The sequence below is a fragment of the Balaenoptera musculus genome, chromosome 6, assembly GCF_009873245.2.
Source record: "Balaenoptera musculus isolate JJ_BM4_2016_0621 chromosome 6, mBalMus1.pri.v3, whole genome shotgun sequence".
NCBI classification, from domain to species: Eukaryota; Metazoa; Chordata; class Mammalia; order Artiodactyla; family Balaenopteridae; genus Balaenoptera; species Balaenoptera musculus.
This window is the reverse complement of record NC_045790.1, coordinates 21,882,247-21,892,030: the sequence shown is the minus strand read 5'-3', so window position 1 is coordinate 21,892,030 and position 9,784 is coordinate 21,882,247. Positions and strand designations below refer to the sequence as shown.

General features: G+C 41.5%; 1 long non-coding RNA gene across 1 annotated transcript; it reads left to right on the top strand.

The window, feature by feature from the left end:
• The first annotated feature begins 3,481 nt into the window (after positions 1 to 3,481).
• On the top strand, positions 3,482 to 4,839 carry LOC118897145. The gene is made up of 2 exons (XR_005020353.1): positions 3,482 to 4,137; positions 4,498 to 4,839. It is a non-coding gene; the product is annotated as an uncharacterized LOC118897145 (long non-coding RNA).
• Positions 4,840 to 9,784: the final 4,945 nt, after the last annotated feature.

The window sequence follows — 9,784 nt, the reverse complement described above, 5'->3', positions numbered from 1 at the left end:
ACTTACTCTCCATAGAAATGCAGCTTTAGGATTTAAATCCACATTTAATCACGGAAATAAAAAGGAACACAGTGTTAAGTGGGTAGCCTTGCAAACGTCTTAAACACTATTGTGCAAACCTGCCATTGAGAAATCCAGCTCAAAGAAATCCAGCAAAGGGGACTGGCATGTTGTCAAACTCGTCCTACTCCCTGTGGATCCTGAATGTTTGACTCCAGAAACCTGGCACTTAATTTTAATCAAGATTTTCAAGAAGACACAGGACATTCCTACTTTCCTTGGCTCCTTCCCCATTTCCAACACAAATAAGATGTGCTCTGGGCTCAGGACTAGCATTGCCACACACCCGAACACTCATATGTTTGGAATGAAGAAGGAGTGGTTATTAATTTCCTCCAGTCTGTGACATAAAAAACAAACAAACAAACAAACAAACTCAGTTTGAGAGCTCAAGGTTGCAGACAAAAAGCACAATAGGATTTCATTTTAAAAATCTGCTTGAACACAACTCGGTCCAGAATTTGGGAGAAGGAAAGATTTCGGGGCTCCACCTAGGAGGGTCTGGACCCTGCATTTGGAGGGCACTTTGCTCAAGATGGAGAACAAGCTGACTTTCAAATCAAGTAATTATGAGAAACGAGGAGAATAGGGACTATAAGGAGTTTAGAGCCCCCCTTGGCCTCCGCTTGGCACTGCCCTGATTCCACCACCTCCTTTTTGAGCGCCTCTCTGAGTCCCTACCACTTGGACCAACATGGCAGCTCATGATGGGCTTTTATGTTGCCCTATACATAATTTGGCTTGAACTTTATGCTAACTAGAACAACCCGTCTTGTGGTCTATGAAACATACATTGTACATCTGCTTTAACCATTAAAGAAAAGGGTGCATTGTCCAGGAGTAAAGAGTGTCCATCTGGAAGACAGAGATAAATGCCTCCCTTCCTGGGACTCCTTTGATGATAAGGCTGCCTTCCTACGAGCTAAGGCGAAACTGACTCGCTGTGGATGTGCCAATCTGTCTTTTTTGAAACCTTGAAGAAATGTACCCCCATCAGGTTTGATGTTTTGTTCCGACAAAATATAAAACTGTCCTGAAAACCATGCTTCTCTGGAGCGTTTCCTCAGAGCTATCTGAGAAGCTGTCTTCTGGGCTATAGTCCCCAGTTTGGCTTGAATAAAACTCTCCTCTATTCTTACTATAGATTGGTTTATTCAGTGTTTCCAGTGACATCAGCAATCTTAGCGAGCACCCTGTCAAACCCCTTCATCTACAGATCAGGAAACTGAGGTTAAGAAAGGTGGAATGACTCACCTGAGGACACCAAGAAAATAAGCAGCAAGCACAGAAGGGAGGTCAGTCACCAATAGGTTACCCTTGTTCACTGTGCCCAGATGAATTGTGCCAACTCTCTGACTCCTTCCTTTAAACCTTGCTGATTGAGGTGGGAGGAAGAAAGGGCGTGAAATATAAACATGACACAGAGAGTCCTTTTGCCTTATTCTCTGATCATATTTTTGTTCAGGGTACATATGAATGCTTTCTTCAACCTAGATGACCCAGATGAAGCCACAGGTGTGCATGTCTGGTCCACCTCTGTTGGGGATCCTGGCAAGTCACCTAGTAACTCCCTAAATTGTCTCTGAACACATCCTCCAACTTCCAGGTAATGGGTTCTTGCCCTTCTGTCACCACTGAAACTGGAACTTCTCCAATGATTACAATAACTGCCAGTTATTACTGTCTATTACTGTGCTAGGTGCTTCATATTTATTAAACCATTTTATCTTCATGATAATCCAAGAGGGAATTACCATTTCCATGGTACAGATGAGAAAACTAAGAAAGCAGAGGGATTCTTTTAAATGTGCTGAGAAGGTTAAAGCTAGGACAGGAGACCAGACCCATTCAGCTGGGCCTGGACTACTCTCATTCCCCCGCTCTGGGGACTGTGGCCTTCTGTCCCCACTCCAGCTCCCAGACATGGGCCTGCAGCCTTCCCAAAAGAATCAAACTTAAATCTTTTTTTTATTCCATGAACACATCACACCTGGAACCCAAGCTAGACCCAGAGCCTGGGGCTCCTTGACTATCTAATAAAGAAGATTGATATGATTACTTTGTTTCAGGGTCTTCATCTAATAAAGAAATGTAATAGATGGAAAAATAGAGAGAAGAAAGGAGAAGTGAGGAAGGGAGAGAGACAGATACTAAAGCAAACCTCCCTATACTGGCTTATCTCACTACCCTGGGGGTATTCATAGTAGTGCAAAGCAGTGCATCAATACATACATGCATACATACACATACACACATGCATGCACATACAAACACACGAATGCATGTATATATGCAGGAGTGTGTAGACATGAATATATATGTAATGTATATATTTGACTCTAATGTATAAAACTAGTAAGGATTGGTTGTACATGATTGTGAGTCATTGAGATGGAAATGCTAAATGCATGTGAAAAGATGCTTCCTGAATGACAAATGCAAGTCATCCGTCTCAACCAGTGGAACAGGAAGAGGGGACACTTGGGCATCCCACGATCACCTGGTGGGATCTGAATAGCTCCGACTTCTCTTTTTCCCTGTCACTGGGGAAGGTTGTTAACTGTGCTGGGTGGAAAGTGCCCCGCCCCTGCCTCTGTGCCTTTGCCCATGCTGTTCCTGTCTCCTGAAAACCTCATTCCCAACTCCCTACTCAACCCCTCAGTTCATCCTCCTCCTCCTTAAACGGCCCAACTTAAGTCTTCCTATTCCAGGAAATTTTTTCCTGATCAACACAAGCTCACAACCCTTTTCTTGTCTGAAACCCTATACAATGAGTTCTTCTTTACTGTTATTTATTGTTGAGATTGTCATGAGGAGTTAGGGAGATAAGTGACATAAAAGCTCCCAGCACTAAGTCTAAAATATGATAGGTACTCAACAGTGAAGACTGCTATGACTATGCTGGAAATAACATAGAACAGGAAGCAAAATAAAAACAAAAATGTAAGTTTCTTGTAGAAATGTTTCATTTTAAAACATCTGGATTTTTTTTTCCCACACAATAGTAGTAAGGGTCTAGGTGAATGTAGGTTACGTGCTAGGCACAGTTCTGAGCACTTAGCATGTGCTGTCTTGTTCTGTCTTGTTTATTCCCCCACGGTCATCCTTGGAAATGAGTTCCACCATCATCCTTGCTTGACAGATGAGGGAACGAGGCACACAACTAGGAAGAGGGTGTATGGGGCTTAACCCATCCTCCAGACCACTCTGCACCCCCTTGCTCTCCCCAACATGAAGCACAGATCTTGTAAGGTCAGAAGGTTCACCTTCAAAATAGCATTTCCTTTTTAAAAAAATTTTTTTTAACTTTATTGAAGTATAGTTGATTTACAATGTTGTGTTAGTTTCTGCTGCACAGAAAAGTGACTCAGTTATATATATACATATCCTTTTTCATATTCTTTTCCATTATGGTTTATCACAGGATATTAAATATAGTTCCCTGTGCTATACAGTAGGACCTTATTGCTTATCCTATATATAATAGTTTGCATCTAAAATAGCATTTCCTTTTGTCCAAGCCCAAAGCCCCTGGTGACTTTAAGTTCACGGTTCTGTTTGTATGACCAGCAGAGTTGAGAATTGCAGTGTGCCTGGGACTTCCCTTTAAACAGCATGCTTCCCACTGCCTAGTACAAAAGCACAACACAGGAGAACAACAAACATTATCAACAGCATTTTTTCTCTTGAGTGTATTCATTTTAGCAGTTCAAGTTCATTTTTCAAGTTTCCTATAAGCAGTTTCTCTATTAAATTGGACTCCTCAGAACTCACGTGAACTCTTCACTCTTTTTTCCTTCCCTGGTAAATTAGATTTGTTTTGTTTTGTTTTGGAAACAGGATTTTGATTAAATTTTGTTTCCTTTGAAAGAAGAAAGCAGTGAAAAGAATAAAACCCTTTTAAGCAGGTAAAATTCTATTCTTCTCAGGAAGTGGAGAAAAGTTCACCGGCAGAACCCAGGGAAGATCTGGGCTGATTCCAGGCTGGCGTTGGGTTAGCTGCAGTGCCTGATTCAGGGGCAACCGCACTGGGCAACCGTCCATCTGAGAGATGAAAATCCCTCAGCTGCTGCTGGGGTGAGTCTCCTTGGTGGCCCAGATGCATTTCAGGGCCCAGCGCTCACTCCTGGCAGAAGCACTGCCCTGCAGTGGGCCCTGGAGCTGCCTCCAGTTCAGACACGGCCAGCTCACTCCGGGATCACGCAGGGGCCATTCAGGGCTCCCCCATTTGGCTCGAAGAACCTTCAAGAGAAGGTAGGCCACTAGAATCATTTTCTACATTCCAGATATTTATCTGATATGACCTTTGAGCCCTTTATAAAGATATTCTCTACAGGTGCATAGTAGTAGTATTAAAGATCACCAATTAAGAGAAGACATTTTAATTAAAAACTAATATAGTCATTGGAAAGAATGTTTATATTTTGCTCATTATAGGGAACAGAGATAGAGTTTGCTAAGGACCAAGGACTCCTGGCCCTGGGTCCTCTCAGTGGCTTCAGAACCAGGATGGCCTCTGCCACAGTGTTTCCCAGAGCTGCTCCCATCCATCGACTCCTCCTATTCAGAGAAGCGGAGAAAACCTGTCTATAACAGGTCTCCTAAAAGACAGTGAGGGGTTAAGGGGTCCCAGCTCATGCAACTAACTTATTCCTGCCTCTCTGTACCTTGATGGGTAATGGCCGGACCACAGGAAGTATTTGCAACTCCTAGAAAAGAAGGGGATTACAAATTAACACAATGTAAATATAATAAAGTAAAATGTTATCCTGAAACAGAGAGGCGCACAACTGTTTTTCTTTTACAACGTGTCTCTGTCTCTAACTAGCTAGGTGACTTTGAACAAGTCACTTTGTCCCCTGTCCTTCCGCCCCTGAGTTGTTCCCTCTGAAAAATGACTGAATTTGAACTTGATGGTTCCTGCATGCCCTTCATGCCCCGCAGTCCCGGGCACTCTGGGCTGCCATGCGGGGATGATGGCTTCTTGGCAGCTGAGGCATCAAGTGAGAGCAGCATGGTGTACCAGGTACTTGCAGCCACAACTTGATTTAATTTAAACTGTATTTCATGAGGTAGATAGTAATATCCCCATTACAGATGGGAATACAGAGGTTTAGAGAGAATAAATGATTTACCAAGGTTCCTAGAGCTGGTTAAGTGGTAGAGCCTGGATTCAAACCTTGAAAACCCATGCTTTTGGCGACTCTGCGTTGAGATCCTGCCACTATGCTAGACATTGGAGTAACAACCCCAGGTACACAGCACTTACCAGGAGCCAGACACAGTTCTAAGCACTTTGCATATACTAATTCGCCTAATCCTCACAACTGGTCTCATGCCATTTCACAATTGAGGAAACTGGGGCACAGAGAGATTAAACAACTTGCCCAAGGTCACAGAGCTGGTATGTATAGGAGGGATATTCATAAGCACAAACGATAACTTAGAACTGGGTTTCTCCTTTAAAATAAAGTATGGAAATACTATTTTTTTACATCTATCTGTAGAATATTGGCACAGAAATTTTTCCAATACCAAATCATCTACCTTTCAAAACTTCCTCCAATACTAAGATTCTGTTCCCCAAGAAACCTAGTCACAGCGTCACCCCAGGACCCTCAGGTTGGGTATACTATAAAATACATTCGTTTCTAGAACAATTAATTTATCCTTCTTTAAGAGGGCTCTCCTAATTATGTTAATCTGCACTTTAAAAAAAAAGTGTAACCTAGTTATCCAAAACTTGAAAGATGAATAGGATTCTATAACATTATAAATTGTTTATTTGTAGTATCCTGAACTGAAACTTAATAATTTCACCAAGCATAAAATAAGCTCTTGTTTAAGTAAAATGCTGGACAATCATTGCTTGGACAATCTAAGATCACCCTTTTGAAGTTTTTCAGGATTTAGGATTCAAAATAACATTTTTAAATGACTCAGTGTTTATACAACACCAGCACAGGGAGATGTGGGTGAAGGTGAGAGAGCAAAACACAGTGCTCATATATTTTATAATTATTTATTGAGTATGCACTAGATACTTGTGAATACAGTGATGAAAATATTGTCACAACTCCTATCTTTGGTCAATGGAGAAGGCAGACATTAATTCATACATACACAACTACATACTTAGGTTTTATTACGTGAAACCAAGAAGTGCAGAGTCCTGAAAAAAAAAGAAGTGCAGAGTCCTAAGAGAGCTTATAACTCAGGGAGGGGAGAGCTCCCTGAGAAAGTAATGTTTGAGCTGAGATCTGAAGGATATATATCTCAGATCTTGGTTGAGAGATGAGAGCATTCTAGGTACAGAGTGTGCATTCCAGGTACATGTGCCAAGATGCACAGAAGAGGAAAGGAAGGGCTAGTGGTGATGGGACACAGAAGGAAGGATGGTTAAGGATGGGGCTTTAGGTAATGGTGTGGCTGGCACAGTGGCACATCCAATTCTACTCCCTCTTTCCCGAAAACAGAACCCCACTTTATTGAGGCAGTGGGCAGAGACCCCTTGATCTCAGTGAAGGCAGGCCCAGTCCCCAGACTCAAAAGATAAGTCATAACCGTTTGGCTAATTTTTTGCCTCCTTTCCCAGTGACCGGAGAGGGGTTGGCAAGTGGCCAGTTCTGACCAATAAAGGAAAAATGCAAGAATGCTGGAGGGTTCTTGGGAAAAATTAGATTTCCAAATAAAACCTCAGAGATCAAGAGAAGACATCCTTTTTGCCTTGCCCCTCTTGTCCTGACTGTATGTGACAGTGCGGCACTGTGGTCATCTGGAATGCATGACAATCTTAACAACACAAAGCCACCGGGTGGAGGATGGCAGAGTGGAAAAGTAGCATCTGGGTCCTTGACATTTCCAAGCCTCTGAGCAAACCCTGGAACTGCCTCCCCCAGGCTCCTTGATATGTAGGATCATGGAAGGTCTTTGTTTAAAGTCATTATTGCTCAGGTCCTCTTATTCACAGCCAGATGCAACCAAAACTGATATGTGGGAGAAGACATTTGTTTCAGTGGTCTATTGTTAAGTCATGAACCACCTCAGAACTTGATGGCATAAAGCACCCATTTATTATTATCTCTCACAGTTCTGTAGGTTGACTGTGCCCAGCTGGGCAGTTCTCACTTGAGGTCTTACAGGTGGTTGCCGTCATACAAAAGCTGCAGTCACGTGAAAACTCAACCAGGTTGGATGCCCAAGGTGGCTCACTGACGTGGCTGTTGGCTGGGTGCTCAGCTGGGGCTGTCAACCATTGTGCCTATTCATGGCTTTTTCACGCAGCTTTAGCAGCTCACAGTATGGTGGCTGGTTTCCTAGAGGGAGTATTCTAAAAAACAGTGTTCTAGCAGAAACAGTAAAATTTTTTATGACCCACTTTCAGAAGCCACATGGCATCACTGGTCAAAAGCAAATTGCAGAGCCAACCCAGATTCAAGATGTGAATACCAGGAGGTGTAACTCAGTGGGAGGGTCATCTTTGAAGACTAGGTGCCATACTGTTGAAGGATTTTAAGTGATGAGTGATGTAGTCAGATGTTTGCTGTATCGAATGGATCAGTGGAAAGGAAGATAAAATAGGGAGACCAGTGAAGTGGCTTTCGAGGATTGTGATTGACTCCAATATCCATTCTGTTCCTCCCATTGTGTATCAGCAAATCATCCCTTCTCTCCTTTACACTGACTGATTCAGGTGTGGACAGATCCAAGTCATGTAGACCAAGGAGACTTGAGCAGAACTCTCAGGGTCTCTTAGAAAATTCGTTCCTTGCTCTTAAGAAAAAACCTCTTGAAACCAGTCTCTCTCTTTGCCTGGACGTGAACATGGAATCATGCAGAACTGATTACCATCAGCTGCTGTCTTATAGCCAGTGAGGAGTACTGGTCTTAAAATTATCTTGATATTGGTCTTACAAAGAAGTTGATACTGTGGGTAGTGGAACAAAGATCTCAGAAGAACCAGAGGCTTCAATAGCTTTGTTGAGCCACAGGACTGGAGTTATCCAGGGATGACCTGAACCTCACTTTTTAAATTTTTCACAAATTATTTGATTGATTGATTATCACTGCATATTTTGCAAGGCTACAGGTATAATTAAAGACATTAGAGCAGGTGTCCAGAAGGACAAGGGATGAGAATGGGAGTGGGGACTGGAGACAAAGTGGGGGGAAACGAATGGATGGATGAATAAAGAGACTACAAGTGATTTATAAACTTAGCAGTCTGAATAACTCAACTTTATACCCCTACAATAATAAAAATAATAATAATGAATTGAGAGCCCTTAAGAAGTATTATCTAAGAAAGGGTTGCAGGAATGGATTCAAGGGTGTGTATACAAAACTACCTGTTTGATATACTGCAGGGTAATGGGAGATTTAAGGGATTTTCAGTTAATTTTAATATTATGCCAACAAATCTATTTGATTTTAGATCCAAACAGAAATTTTTCTACATCCCACAATAAGATATTTTTCCACTGTTCAATACACATAAATCACTGATAACAGTGACTGACACATAATGCTAAATACGTTAGGTAAAATATTAAAAAGAACAATTAAAGATACAACTTTGCTTAATTTTGATTTTTTTCCCATTTAACACATATACTATATACACATATACATATATACTTACGTATATTATAGCTTAAGAATTCAGATAAAAGCACGAGGTTTATAAAAATAAAAATCTGTCCTGGCCCACCCTTCCCCACCCCAGATTCCCATTTCCAAAAGGCAACGACTTCTTTTAGTTACTTCTAAAAATTTCTTTATATTTTTAAGCAGCTTGCTCTTCTTGTATTTATGATATTTTCATTTTGCTGTTATTCATTAACAACATGTTATAGAAGATGAAGATTCAGGTGTCTTAACATTATCCCTCACACACATTTCAACATTTCACCAACTCCCGTCTTCTCAATATAGTTGAACCCATTTTTCAGTTAAGTTCATTCACAGTGTTTCTATTATTAAATGACTTTAAACGTTGTTCACTGTCAAGCCAAATAGTGATTCCTCTCTGTAACATTTTTCTTCTGGGTTTAATTGCCTCTTTTTGTTAATTTTCTTGATGTTGGACCCACTTAGATCCATTCCTTCTGTCCTCCATCCCGTTAATCCAATTTGGCCTAGTCACACTTAGGCCTGCCCACAGCTGTCATCCTGGAATCTCCTTCCCTTCTTTTCTGTGTGAGGTGTCCCATGCCATCTTCTTTCTTGTTTTGCTACTCATTTGGGAGTGGCATATCACCCAGGAGTTTCTTGAGAAAGAGTACCAAGGTGGATCGGTTATTAAGAACTTGTGTGCAGGCATCAGTGCTGTTCTGTTTTCCAGACATGGAGTAACATCACACCTCCTCGCCACATGAGTAGAAGTGGCATGTCACCTTCATGCCACAGCACTAATTGCTAGTGTGAAACTGGCAGTAACACAATGATAGGTGATGTCCAGGATGGTGGCTGTTGTGTTGGCCTGGATCATGAAAAAGGGCAGTGTTGCAGAATCTCCCCTACTCTCAGATTTACAAAGGGGTGTAGCATAAGCAAGAAATAAACTTGTTATAATAAGCCACAAAGATTTGGGGGATGGTTGTTACTGTAGCATCACCTAACTGATCCTAATTGATATACACTGTATGTCTTCATTCTACTTTTATTATTGAGTAATAGTTAATGATAGACTCCTTTGTTGGAAATCATTTCCTTCAGAAGTTTG